General features: G+C 44.9%; 1 protein-coding gene across 2 annotated transcripts in view; it reads right to left on the bottom strand.

Annotated features, from left to right (window-relative positions):
• Positions 1-6,648, bottom strand: part of LOC147712432 (uncharacterized) — a 191,646-nt gene extending 184,998 nt beyond the window's left edge. The window contains exon 1 of one of the 2 annotated variants that reach the window (XM_086923107.1): positions 6,268-6,648. The gene's annotated coding sequence lies outside the window, so the exon portion shown is untranslated. The remainder of the gene's footprint in view (positions 1-6,267) is intronic. The other variant, XM_086923108.1, reaches the window with a different exon arrangement.
• Between the last annotated feature and the right edge of the window lie 8,680 nt (positions 6,649-15,328).

The raw sequence follows: 15,328 nt of genomic DNA, 5'->3' as shown, positions 1-15,328 counted from the left end.
GGAGGCTTTGCAAATCACACCCTTGTAACCCTTACTTGAGCCTACATCCGGGGACTCCAACATTTGTCAGCCGTGAAAAGAACCCAAAGACAGGCGTCCTTAAAAAGACTGTCCCCACACACACCTTGACATCAGCGCCCCCTTCTGGAAGCGTCAGCAGTGACTCAGAATACCCCCCCCTACATGGTCCAGCTTCTTGCCAGTCACCTGCATCTCTCCGTTTGTTTTAATTGGCGGCCCCATTTCATAGCTTTGCAGCAATGCTCCTTAATTCTCCATGTGAGCGCTACAAAACAAATAAATATGCAGAGCTGTGATTATAAGAGTGAAGTATAGTGGCCTGAAGCCAATTGCAGGGCTTCTAGATTGAAGAAGACCCGATCACATTTATTCTTTTTTCTTATTGGCAACAGGAGATGTAAGCCAGAACTTTTCAAATTTATTGTACTCCTGTGAACAGCTTTTTTTTACAGGCAGCTTCTGTGTGCACCTGGCCGATGACCAGTGTGCACACAACAGAGAACTCTTCCATGTGCACACTTGAAGTTTATTGTATGTTCATTTCACCGTATTCTTCTAAGTGCATACAAGTGCTGCATTTTATCTACATGCGGCAGACGACTTCTGTGATGGACATATTTCAATGTGCAGACTTCAAGATCCCTTCATTGTGGACGCCTGGGGTGATTGTGTGCCAGAATCGGCCTTCCTGGGGGCAAGGTGTTGCTCAGGCCTTTGAGCCATTGTCACCTCGGCCCCCTGGGCCGCATGCAGCCCAGAAACAGTGTTTGCATTAACACCTCTCCCACAGCCCTTCTCATTCAGGGCAAAGTGGGTGGGGAAGAATGGATCTCGCTGTGGGGGCCAGGTGATTTTGGGAACTTCCACCATCGCCGAGGGTGGGCCGAGCTTCCGAGGCCTCAGCAAAAGTGCTAGGTGGTGCCAGGTGGGCCAGAAAGGGGGGGAGGGGGGGGGGGGCTCTCAAGTTTCGTTACGCCACGGAAGCCAGCCCTTGCAATGTTTCCCTTGTGTCGCCCACAACGCATAATACTATCTCAGACAGGAGTGAAGCAGGCCACAGGCCGCCCTCCAGCAGGCCACTCCTACCTTCCCGCTCCTTAACAAGAAACGCCCAATTTACCTTAAAAAATTAATGCAATCATAATAACTCCACACTTTTGTAGATCTGAAAAGGCATTTCTTGTACAAGCCCCACGTTACCTTTGATTAAAGAGTGAAGGACGCTCTGTTGCTCTTGTAGCAGCAGCAACAATCTGGCATAATCTTCCACTAGACCCAAAGAAAATGCTCCCGGGATCGCTTTTCAGAGAGTATCTGAAAACTTGGTTCAGTGCCAGGACACCCTTGCTTTGTACCACTTTGTAAACCTGTATTCACTCATTCATTCATAACCGTCGATGTCACTTATGACTAAAAAACACAAGAATCCTATGCATTATATGGTCATTTATGTAGTGATTGCATACTTTTAGCGAGGCATTAAGTAGAAGGACATTTGCACTAAACAATAGCATTTTACTTTCCTTTTTCAGTACGAATGGAGGTGCAGCTTTAATTGCTGGTCACCAGGCTAAAACTCATAGTTGCATAAAAAAAACTTTAAAACGTATGCTAAAATCAAAATGAAAAACAAAACGAGGAGCTGTGTGCCTCACTGACAAAGTTGGACCAGTTTACAAGTCTTTGGTAAAAACATGTACACTCTGGCAATAGGAATCTGCTTCTATAAGTACCACGAGTGACTCACCACAGAAAACGTGCAGTCTGATGGAGGTGCATGTTACAAACATTATTGTATTTGGATCGGCCTTAGCATTTATGAGAACATATTCAAAGAATCCCAGTAACAAAATGTATGCATAAAATAGTTTACTTGTGAGAGAATAGGGAGGATTACGCGAGGAAATTGCAAGGACAAAAGTAAAGAATAATACCTACAGATGTTTCAACTTTACATTATTGTAACTCATTTAAATATTCAACAAATCCAGTTCATCACATGCAATTTAGATTTGCTCCTTCCAGTTAATCAGGATTGTTATTGGCCACACATCAACGCCGTTGTAATCTACATTCTTAAACCTGGACTAATCTCATTAATAGGACATACAGGTCTGGCTTTAACTTGCTACCAACCGCGCGAATAGACCTGCACAAGTGCAGTTTGCATGCGTGGGCACACGAAAGCCAGACCTATTGGCTTTGGCAAAATATGTTCTTGTTGACACGAATGTAACAGTAGTTCGCTGCAACTTGCAACATTTGCTTTTCTCCTAGTTAATGCCTTAAAGAACTGAAGACGAGGTTTGAGGAGCGATGTTATAGTTTTACCACCAAGATGTACAACTCGTACAGTCGGATCTTCACTCCCTTAATCTGGATGGGCTGTAAGACTATCAAACTATGGGTTTATGGCATTCATTGCTGGTGCAAGTGTTTACACTGGTTCCATCCGTCACCCTGCTCCAATGTCACTAGAGAAGTGGGACATGCTTTTACTGATGTCCAGTCAGACAAGAGGCTTGTCCTCCTAGTTTGAAAAATGGCAGTGCTTTTATAGATTATCTGTAAACTATCATCTAAAACGGCCATCTTCCACTATAGAGTTCAACGTCTGCAGACAAGAACTAGCATTCATAAAAGGGACTAAAACTAGCTCATAAATTCTGATTTCAATCAAACTTAAACAAGTACTGGCAAAATCAATAGCTCTCATCTGTATAAGGCTGAGCTGTTGGTTTGACTAATTCTTGTTTTGCATTTGCATTAGAAAATTCCAAAATGGCTGCTAGTCCATTAGAGGCCTGCACATACATGCTCATGACCCACGGGAATACATGCAGATGCACAGGAATTGTGATGCACGTGCAGCCATGTTGGCATTTTTCTTTTAAAGTTTCCATACAGCCGATGGCCATTTTAGAAAAATAAATACAAATTTTCAAAAAATGTGCAACAGCTCTAAAAAAAGGAGGACTTTGCAGCTCCCAGACATCATAAACATTTGTAAACGAGAAGTGGAACAGGGATCATCAAGGTGTATCAGAGGAGCACAAAATGATAGTAAACAGGGAGGCACCGAAAGGGAAAGTGGGACAAAATCCGCTCAAGTCAGGCAGAGAAAGATTTAAGTCAATCAGTCCGGACCCTGTGAGACAGAAATGACCCTGGAGGGGACAAACAAAAGAATAGGAAGGGAAGCCACTTAATCAAGAGCAGGTTTCAGAGATAGACATTAAAGACACCCAAACATAAGCAGAGGGCTTGCCCAAAGCCCACGTTAAGTATATGTTATCTATTGTAAACAGTAGATCTGCAACCAATACCGAGACACAAAAACAATCTGGTATTGTTCTGCCACTTGCAACAAAGTAAGCATGGGCAAATGTGTAGTTAATTGGATTAATTAAATATTTATGTGGCTTTTCTAGAGCGACTGGAATAATGTTTTTACTACACATATATTTTTAAGCAGACAAAAGTTAATTTTAACCCTTGGTGGACTCATTTTGCTCCTTATTCACAATACAGTGTTTTTGAGGTCAGGTCTTCGAAGATTATTATTCTTTGGTGGAAATCAAGAGTGTGTTGATACGTACATACTCAAAAGTAAAGAACTTTCGATCCAAAGCAAGGTGTTTAACTACAGCATGTCTGTTTAATAGAAAGACTTCTAGAAGAACAGTCTCGAATGAAAGCTCCACAGTGAATAAATAACTCTGTGGCAGTCTGAAGATTCAATGTACTGTGCTATGTTTAAGCTACCTCTGGGATTTGGGCTTAAATTACACGGTGGCAGATCAGCCTTTCTCAGATGAGCTAATCTTTGAAAACTTTCCACCATGTGATCCCATCAGACGTACGAGAAAGGGAGTTGGGGGAAGGCAGAATACTGAAAGGAGCAGGGCACTGGAGAGTGGGTGATGTGTTTGACCAAGGGACTACGTGGGTGCTGTTAGGCAAGACTGCATTTGATGCTGTTATGGAATAATGTGTGGACTGGACTTAGAGGAGCAGTGACCACTCAAAATACCCTCTGCCTACAGGAGTCAATTAGTGCTTTTGTGTGCTGTTTAGGACTCTGCCTATCCTTCTGAGCAGCACAAGCAGATGCATGTGCGTGTGAGCCTCCCGTGCCCTGCGAGGCTGTAAATCCCGAATGGATTCAGTCGCAGACGAACCTGCTCACCAGGGCATCTAACTTAGTCTCTGGAAATGTTTGCTGCTTGCCACATAATTCCCCGCAAGAGACTTTATCTTCATTGTGTGCACATGTAAACAATGTGTAATTGAAACTCTGCTTTCTCATACAAACCACCTTTATTTGCACAGGTGTAGGGCAAGTGCTATTTATTATCACTAACAAAAACTCATACCCGCCTTCAATGTAGATTAGCTGAAGCAGACCTAACAGAGGTCAGAAAAAAGTTCAAACAAACATTGGCAGTGCCAATAGGTCTGGCTTTGAATTAATGTCGTATGGTAATGTGAAGCATTATATGTAAATAGCATGGGGATACATATGTATTTCTGTGGTAACAGAGAGCTGTAGAATAATATTGGTGCAGGTTAAAAGGTCAGGTGACAATTACACTGTCAAGCCAGACCTAAAAATCAATGAAGGTTAATGGCTGCCCTTCTCCCATCTGTGCTGCTGCCAGAGGAAAACAACATAAATTGTCTACTAATCTAAGACATTTTAATAGCATTCCTTTGTCATGCATGTGCCCTGAAAGTTTAAGCTTGGGCAGCTAGATAAATAAAATGATCACAGCTGTCTCGACCTGTAGAAAAAGCAGCAACGGCTCCTCCGCTAAGGCGGAGTGTTGCCCCCATGCCCGCAGAGGCAAACGAAAAATAAAGTGTCTTGGAGGGCGGGGCCACAGCATTGCAGTGGGGAGGAGGAGTGGTGGACACTGCTGTCAGTGCCCATGACGGTTTGGCCGGCCGAGTTAGGATGACCAAACCGCCATGCACACTGACATCTCTCCAACACAGCTGCGTCTGGATTGACCGTAGGGGAGTATGCGAGCTTCAGCCTGTGCCCAGAGGAGCAGAAGAGCAGCAAGCAGAAGACCGGCAGATATGTTTTTTATTGTTTATTTAGTTTCAGCCCCCGTGCTGACTCACCACATTTCCCTGACACCTCCCACTACTACTGAGAAAAGGCCCCTTTTTGTGGATCCACCCAACGGCTGCCCAATCAACACATGTACTCTTGCCTCCGAACTTGTAAGGGGAGCCAACACCCCTCTCTAGAGATGCTCACATAATTGTCTGGTGACAGCTGCGCTGTCTAGCCAGACCATGAAAAAGAAAAAAAAAAACATTATGATCGGAGTCCATTCACCCTTTCTCTCCCAGCCACTTTAAAAGAACTCTCCATACCTTAGTCCTCCAGTGACTTTAATTATGAGATGAACTAGTCTTCTGAATATAGAAAAGGCAGCCTGGCCTGCAATCATAGAGTCCAAGATGCAGTCACAAGACTTGCAAGAGCCTTTAGCCTCTGGGCTCACATTACACCCTCTTTGCACTAACTCCAGCTGGCTTCCCGTTATCTGCTGGATTCATTTCAGATACCTGCGCATCCCAGACAAAGCGACCGCACAATGAACCACTCATACTTAACCCACAAGGTAATTGTGCTAGGCAACCACAGGCCAGCCACTGTCAGCGCAACCAAACGCAAAGTAACCCAATAGTGGGGAAGGTATGTGACACGGAGTTGGCATGCATCATGAAGCAAAAATCACTAACTAAAGGCTGTTTGTGTATTATACAGTCAAACAACTTTTAAGCAGTTTTATTGCAAACAATAGCTGAAATAGGCACACCACGTAAGCGATTTTAACGTTACATTTCAGAGTGTTAATTAGGAGTGTCCATTTAAATGAGTTTTTCTTGTTCTACAAAGTACATGCAACCCTATTAGACTCAGCGCTCCGTGGCACACATCGTTTTCTGAGGGAAAGAATGTAAACTAAAACGTATTGTCCTAGTCCGGGAAAGATCCTGAGTTATCTCCTCTTCTTATTTCTTTTATTTATTTCCAAAACTAGCACGGCGACAAACGACAACCTCTTTGTTAAAACAGAGCACATTAAAGTGCGTATTTTGGTTTCTGAAAGAGCGCCCTTCTAAGCTATAAAATTGTATGTATTTATCCGCAACGCAGACAAAATACTTGCCTTGCGTCAATAATAGGCATCGTCTCCAAAGAAAAGAATAAGTTTAACTCTGTACCTTTTGTAGCAGAATTCTCACCTCACCAGTGCAGACCTTCTAGAAAAGCACTCTCTCCATGAACTCGAGCTTGTTCTGCCACAGGCGACACCGAACACTTCCGGGTATGTTGAGCCGTGACGCCGCCTTGTTGCCAAACAACTTTGAGGGCTTATAATCGGGCGACATTTGTTCCAACTCCGGAACCAGACTTTAAACTGGTAGACCCATTCCCCATTCCCTTGCTTAGTTTATGAGAATCTAGTTCATTAAAGTCATCGGAGGCGCACTTAAGAAGGAACCGCCGTGACTTTTGTACCTGCAGGCTCGGGTTCTGGGTGCAGTCACAGACACTGACATAACAGGTTCCTGTGTATTCAAAGGCGCAGCATTACCCTCCCTGGAGGGCTGGGCGAGCCATGGAGATATCTCTATGGAAACGACAGAAGTTTCAATGGAGTTTGCCAATTAAGTCAGAGGATACTAACAATAGGTCTGGGTAGGTACACCTGTGGGTAGGGTAATGAAAGGGAATGAACGCGCTCCCACACAGCACAGTAGCTGGCCAGCGTTCATATTTCTTAAACTCGGATTCATGTTTCCCGACTTTACGCCGAAAGAGAGCTTTTTGTGCGAGGCATTATATCCGTATAAAACAACAGCTGAAAGGAGATGATTGTGCGCGGCAACGAAGCGGCTCTTTCCATAAGCACAGCATGCACTCTTTTAAAATGGTAACATTGGCACGAACCCAGTCAGAATATAAAACAGCACCCCGGGACAGGGTGTGAAATATGCTGCCCCGGACTCTCTTACTGTACTTTGACCTGTCCAGCTTTCCATAACTATTTTGTTTACTCCTGCTGTGCTAGCGCCCGTGTAATGATGTGCTCTTTAGCATGTAAAGAATCGGGGAGGAAATAATACATTCACTTCCTGGTTTTAGCCGCAAGTCCTCTGGGCCTCAAAGTCCGTTCAAAAGAAGCTGAAAGTCAATCTTGGTTCATGGCTTTCCAGTCCACCAGGGCAAGGCGAAGGCCACATATGACTGTTGTTTTCTTATCCCTGTAAATGTGTATAGAATAAGAACTTGCAGACTGCAAGTGGAAGAGAAATGGCATAGTAAATATATTAAATAGACAAGCGAGAGCTGTACATATATTTCGGAAATATTAATTGACAGTGACTTAACATATTTAGAGAACAGCAGTACAATAGTTAGGTGGGTTGAATCTATGTTGTATTTTTTGTAGCTTTATTAAAAATAAAAACACTGTTTTTTTGTGTTTGAGGACACCACAAACTCATTTTTAAACTGTATATTTGTGGTTACAAGAGTTTATTATAAAATAAAACATTACCTCTGTACCACAAACATATTTATCGAAAATGTCAAACACACCAGCTTCAAATACTCCAGTTTTTTAATCTCCTGCATATATAAGTGCAGACAATACCATTACTCTTTCATTCTGCAATACAGTCGCATGGCTGAAGCACTGGACCTTTCATCTCCAGGGGATTCATTTAATAGTTCTACAGCTGTAACTGCACACGTACACTAACAGGCCCAACAACCAAGACAAAACGCTCCCAATAGGCGTAGAAGAAGGCCAAGAATGATCAGGAGGTGTCTCAATCCTTTAAATGTGTCCAGGGAGTATATCCTTACCAACTTTCGCCTTGACGTGGACACCATCCTCAGTTTTTTGGATCCCATAGGGACTACTTTACAGCCCAATATTAGAACAAACTCTGCCTTTCTACCACTTTTAAAATTGCTGGCAGTGCTAAATTGTTTGGCTACAGGTGGGATACAAGCTCCACTGGGAAGACTTCATGCCATGTTACAGCCTACCTTATCAAAAGTTTTGAAGCAGATGATGGGTGCCCTGTTCTAACTTCCACTACAATACATTGTTGATCATTGCTCTGTCTGTTTCTCCGGATCAATACACTTTCCCATGATTTTAGGAAATATTCCGGTGCCATGTGGAGAAACAGCGGCCCTCATCCTCCTAGACCTCTCCGCGGCCTTCGACACTGTCTGCCATCGTACCCTAGTACAACGCCTCAGCAACGTCGGAGACCAGGAGAAGGCACTGGAGTGGATCATCTCCTTCCTCGCCGGGAGGACACAGAGAGTCCGCCTCCCCCCGTTCAGATCTGAAGCCACCGAAGTCATCTGCGGCGTCCCTCAGGGCTCCTCGCTCAGCCCAACCCTCTTCAACATCTACATGAGCCCACTCGCAGACATCGCACGCCAGCACAACCTCAACATCATCTCCTACGCCGACGACACCCAGCTGATCCTCTCCCTTACCAACGACCCCGCCACCGCCAGAGCCAACCTTCACGAAGGGACGAAAGAGGTAGCCGAATGGATGAAGAACAGCCGCCTGAAACTGAACTCGGACAAGACGGAAGTCCTCATCCTGGGATCCTCACCCTCCGCCTGGGACGACTCCTGGTGGCCCCCCGCCTTAGGCAGCGCACCCAAACCAACAGACCACGCACGAAACCTGGGCTTCATCCTGGACTCCTCCCTCTCAATGACCAGACAAGTCAACGCCGTCTCCTCGTCGTGCTTCAACATCCTGCGCATGCTACGCAAGATCTTCCGGTGGATCCCCACCGAGACCAGGAAGACGGTCACCCAGGCCCTCGTCACCAGCCGTCTGGACTACGGCAACACCCTCTACGCCGGAACCACCGCCAAACTCCAGAAGAGACTCCAGCGGATCCAGAACGCCTCAGCACGACTCATCCTGGACATCCCCCGTCGCAGCCACATCTCCGGACACCTGAGAGATCTACACTGGCTCCCGGTCAACAAAAGAATCACCTTCCGTCTCCTCACCCACGCACACAAAGCCCTACACAGCCAAGGCCCAGGATACCTCAACAGCCGCCTCAACTTCTACGCTCCCAAACGCCAGCTTCGCTCGACCAGCCACACCCTCGCCGTCGTCCCCCGCATCCGTAGAACCACCACAGGGGGACGGTCCTTCTCCTACCTCGCCGCCAAGACTTGGAACTCCCTCCCCACCCACCTTCGCCTGACCCAGGACCACCTCGCCTTCAGGAAGCAACTCAAGACCTGGCTGTTCGAGCAGTAACAGACCCCCCGCCCCAGCGCCTTGAGACCCTCTGGGTAAGTAGTGCGCTATATAAATTCGATGATTGATTGATTGATTGATTGATTGATTGATTCCCGGCCTCCATTTTGAGTATCTGCACTACCTCGTGGTCACCATGCTCTTTGTCCTACCTCTTCACCAGTTGACCACATGGTCTGCCCAGCAACAGGCTATATTTAGCCTGTTGGTCAAGATCCGCGCATGCGCCATCAAACCACATCTGTTATTAATCGATCATCATTGAAAGATGTTTTTCCAAACTGGTCAAGTTGTTAAAACTCCTCCCACATGTTGGATGTGTTCCAGAAATGTCCTTATATGTACATAAACTCGTCTTACGTGTGTGCCGCCTACTTTCCAAACTCATGTGAGAGTATAAAAGAACCACGTGCCTTCTGTTCGGGGAGATACTTCTTGCATTACCGAAGGGTGCTGTTCGAATGTACCACCACCCCATGGGGTCCTAATAAACACCTCTTTTGTATTCCAGTTTCCGTGCCAACTTCTGTTCTATGTGAAAGAGTTACTTGCGGCATATGCAGACTCACTGAAATTCGATACGAAAAATTGGCGCCCGAACAGTGACTCATCGGCGACTCGGATGCCCGAAGGACTGGCCGAGACGAAGGATAGGAAACTCGCCCCAGACGCGATCGCTGCCAGAAGAGACCCGAGTCTTGGCATCTGCGGCGTTTTCCCCTTCTTTCTGATCTGACCTTCCAGGCGACGCCGGTCCTCGACTGAGATCTTGATCGTTGGGTTGCCGTGCAGTGACCATTTGGTCGATTCAGGAACTTGGCAGTTGGAATCTGGACGGATGAATTGATCGGTAAGCTTTTGATTGGTAAGGTAGTCTATTGACACTTACTGTGGCTTAGGAATTTGTACGCGTTAGCTAACATTTGGATCTATGTTTTGCATCATATGTGGAGTGCACCTCACATAGGCAGGTAATGTGGAGATATTTTTCTGATCTTATGTTTATTTGAACTGCACAACGTATGTGAAATACTTTAAGTGCTACTTTGTATATTATTGCATATTTTGCAATATTTCTGACATGCCTGTCCTTAGCACACTTCGAAAGATGTGTTGCGTTTGTGGTGGTACCAGTTTACGATTAAATGAATCACAGCCGGCTCCCCCACAGGGCACCTAATAGGGAAATGTATGTTAAATTTGGACTTCCTCCCATAATGTATAGTACGTTATGGCATCGATATACCAGAAAGGATCCTGAATTACGTTGGCCAATGCAATGTCATTTGATTTGCGAAAGTTTCAGTATGTGGAGCAGTGTTTGCTTGAGCGTCGGGCTAGATAAGATATGTTTGATTGTGTACGTATGTGGGAGAAAGCGATGCACGAGCGAGTGAAGCGTGAGCAGGCCTTAGCTGATAAAGAGCATCGGAAGGCTGCCCATGTCGAAGCTTTACAGCTACAGGAAAAAGAAATAAGTGAGCAACAAGAGAGGGAGAAAAGGGAGCATAATTTGCAGATTAATGGTCAATTCCCTGATAGACGCACCCTTTACCCTGTCCTTAATAATCTACCTGATGATTTTTCATTATTAGATCGTTCTCCACCACCTTATGCGATGTCTTCGGCCCCGGACGCGGACACGGAGAATCCCCTGAAGATCGGGACAAGGCGCGGAACACTCGTTCCATGCTTTCTGCTTCCCGTGCTTCTGAGTTACGATCCATCGCTCGTAAATTTAGCCTTAATACTGCTTCTGCCCCTGATGTTTTAGTGGGTATGAAAGGGTGGTTAGAAAAGGAGCAGTTGTATTTTGTGGAACATTTGGCTGAAGAGGTTATTGAACGATTTAAGAAATATTCGCCTGCGTTGGAATCTAAAGATGTAACAGATGATTATCAGAAATTGAGTAATGCTGTTTTTGTTCTCTTAGAGACACCAGATTTTGTCCGTCGTCTGATTAAGGTACGGGACTCCTCAACGCACCATACGGGAGGAGAGAAGGCGGCGGATCCAGCTGCGCTTCAGTCGACAACAGATGAAGTGGAAGCTTCTATCTTCAAATCAGATAAGAGTCACGTAATACACGCAAAACCCATGCGGGAAGCCGCACCTTTGTATATTCCTCCTAAAGGCAATGGGACGGATGATAATAAACTGTCTGCTGATGCAAAGGGTTATTTTATTTATAATTGGGTTTATACTCCATGGAATAGAGTGGATTTTATGGCTCTTAAGCATGCTTTGCCCGATCCGCGGAAAAACCCAGCAGCCTTTTATAAAGAAGTAGAGGGTGCTATTAGTTCTTGTGTCACGACATTAACTGACATCGATTTATTTTTCAGGCTAATATTACCCCCTGATATGTGGCGGGCTATTCGTAAAACTGATGATCGAGTACATTTTGGGAGAGATTGGAATGATCTGGAACAAGCGGATAGAGATAGGGAACCTGCACGTAAACTGTGTAAAGTAATTCTAGATCTTCCAGTAGCTATTTTGACTAAATAGAAATAACTCATCCCGCCTAAAAAGATTGATTGGACTATGTTAGCTTCGTGTAAACAGAAGACAGATGAATCAGTGTCGGATTTCTTTACGCGCTTCAAGGAAGCTTTTCATGATTTTAGTGGACAGTCCTTAACAGATGATACAGGTAGACATCTGTTTGTTGATAAATATGTAGCAAACCTTTTACCGGAGATTGTTAAGCGCTTGAAAGCGAGTGAAAGTTCATGGACCACCGCGTCTCCCGCTTCCCTTTTAACAATGGCTCAATATTATGAGCGGCAGGAGCTAGAGGCCAAAGAAAATGAAGATAAAAAGACCTAAAGACAAAGGTTATGATGGCTCAGGTTTATGCCCCACCTGCTAGAGGAAATGATAGGGGCAGACGTGGGTCTTATGCCCCACCTTATTCTCATCCTGGTTTATCTGCAGATCAATGTGCGTACTGCAAACAGTTTGGGCATTGGATCTCAGACTGTCCTGTGCTACGTGCCCAGCAAAACCAACGCGGCCGAGGCCAATCTAGAAACAGAACAGGATATTCAGGCCCGAGGGGAAGTACGAATGATCATGCTAGGTTTGAATCCAGTGGGCGTTGCAAGATGGGTACAATACCTTTGATAGGCGGAACCAGTATCAAATATCTGATTGTATGCCTTCTGAATTTCAAGATGCTGCCTATTGATAGGATTGCCTAGGATGGTGTATGGAATTGGTTGAAGTTCCAGTAGATCAGAAAGGTCCATATATTACAGTGCATATTTTGGGTTCTACTGATCGGTTTCTGGTTGATATAGGAGCTACTCGTAGCGCCTTGTCTAAACAATTGGTTCCAAGGGCTCCCCTGTCTGGCACAACGATTACATCAACAGGGTTCGATGGAACACCTTCTCTTAGCCCATTGTCACAACCACTTCCATTCACATTGATAAGTTTACAGCTCCCTGTCCGTTCTTGTTGTCTCCAAACACACCAGACAATATTGTGGGTCTTGATATGCTAAAACACTTTAGGGCTACAATACGCTGCTCTCCTAAAGGGGTGCGCGTAATTTTGAATGAGAATCATCCTATGGCTGAGAGATCGTGTCTTGCTAAGGAAGATGCTGCATTAGCTTCACTCCCAAGCGTTGTGTGGGCCACTTCTGATACTGATGTAGGGCAGATGGTTATTCCCCCGGTGCACATTAGTGTCAAGGAGGGCGCTTTGTTGCCCAGGGTCCCACAATATAATATTTCACGAGAAGGAGAAGAAGCATTGACACACATTATTAGAGATTTGATTAAAGTTGGAGTTGTGGAAGAAGTACCCTACAATGTCTGCAACAGCCCCATTCTTCCTATATTAAAGAAAGACACTGATTCTGGGATTTATCTTTTTATCATTGATTTAAGGGAGGTAAATAAAATTGGGGTGCCCCAATATCCTGTGGTTTCTGATATAACTACACTGCTTACTTTGTTTCCACCCACAGCAACTACGTTTTCTGTTATAGACCTGAAGAACACTTTCCTTTCGATCCCTATTCATCCTGATAGCCGATATTTATTCGGTTTCACTTTGAATAATCGATCGTATAGATTTTGTAGAGGTCCTCAAGGTTATACTGAAAGTCCAAGTATTTATAGTCAGGCATTGAAACGGCAGCTGGATTCTTTTGAGCTACCGACAGGAGTGGCTCTCATTCAATATGTTGATGATATATTGTTGGCAGCCGATACGCCTGAACAATGTGAGGAAAGTACTTTATCCTTGCTCTCCTTCCTTGCCACGCATCACCATAAAGTGTCACTGAAGAAATTGCAATATTGTAGACCGAAGGTGACCTACTTAGGTCATCTTCTGTCTAAGGAGGGACGTGCACTGACACCAGACCGTATTCAAGCAATATTAGATACACCAGTGCCTTCCACTCAGAAAGATGTTAGTGCTTTCATTGGTCTGACTTCATTTTGTAGACAATGGATATTAGGATTTTCACATATTGTAAAACCCTTGTTAGCACTTTTAGCAAAAGACACACCGATCCCCCTATCATGGACAGACAAATGTCAGAATGCTTTCTGTCAGTTAAGACATGTCCTTTGTTCAGCACCAGTGTTAGGCACACCAGATTATACGAAGGTCTTTACACTTTATGTACATGAGAAAGATGGGTGCGCATTGTCAGTTTTAGTGCAGACACACGGTGATAAACAGCGTCCTTGCGCATACTTTATAGCAGTACTCGATCCTGTTGCACGAGGGTTAACTGGGTGTTTTCGATCAGTTGCAGCAACAGCTGTATCTATACGACAGAGTGAAGGAATAGTTTTGTCGCACAAATTGTTGGTGCTAATACCCCATGCGGTAGATGCTTTACTGAATCAAACAAAAACGCAGCATTTAACTAGTGCCCGTCTAACAGGATAGGAGTTAACGTTACTGGCGCCTCATATTACTTTGAAGAGGTGTGCGACTTTAAATCCAGCTACTTTGCTGCCATATTCGGCATCTAAATCTCAGTCGAAGGAATCACATGATTGTATTTTTCTTACTGAGGAACAAACGAAGGGTCGCATTGACTTGCAAGACATGCCCCTTCCAGATGTCGATGGGGAACTGTGGGTTGATGGGTCATGTTTGAAGCTGCCAAATGGTACAACTTCCGCAGCCTATGCGATCACGACACTTGAGACAGTGGTCGAAACAGCTCGCATACCAAAGAGATCAGCTCAGGAAGCTGAGCTAATAGCACTGACAAGAGCATGCGAGCTTAGCGCTGGCTTGTGTGTATATATTTATACAGATAGTCGCTATGCCTTTGGAGTAGTACACAATTTCGGTCTGCTCTGGAGGGAGAGGGGATTTTTAACATCACATGAGATACAAATAATGCACGGAGAATTGGTGCACAACCTTTTAACTGCATTAACGTATCCAAAGAAGATAGCAATTGTGAAATGCAGTGCACATAAAATGGTGACTGATAAAATAGGGCAAGGTAATGCTCTTGCTGACCAAATAGCTCGTGAAACTGCGAGGGGACAAAATGTTACCTCCATGTACGTAGTAAAATCTCAAGCTGAGCGATGGCATGATGCTAGAGAGGAAGTGTTGGACATACAGAAATCTGCTATTGAAGCAGAATTCGAGCAGTGGTCTAAAGAAGGGGTACTCGATTATGAAGGTTGTTGGCGCAGCAAGGATATGGAGAGGTGGAAATTACCTGCGGCCTATTTACAACCGATGGTTCAAATGGCACATGGACTGGCACATTTTGGAGCTCTCGCAATTACTAAATTGCTTGCACGAGTCTGGGAGCATCCTGAGATTGCCAGTACAGCTAAGAGAGTAGTGCAGTCCTGCTTGATATGCTTGCAGCATAATCCTCGAAAAAGGACACCCACCCCTGTGGGAGGGTTTGCTCCACCGACCGCCCCATTTGAAGTACTACAAATGGATTACATTCAACT

Source organism: Lissotriton vulgaris, chromosome 5 (assembly GCF_964263255.1).
Source record: "Lissotriton vulgaris chromosome 5, aLisVul1.2, whole genome shotgun sequence".
Lineage (NCBI taxonomy): Eukaryota > Metazoa > Chordata > Amphibia > Caudata > Salamandridae > Lissotriton > Lissotriton vulgaris.
Note: the sequence above shows the minus strand (reverse complement) of the source record. Positions and strands in the feature narration are given on the sequence as shown.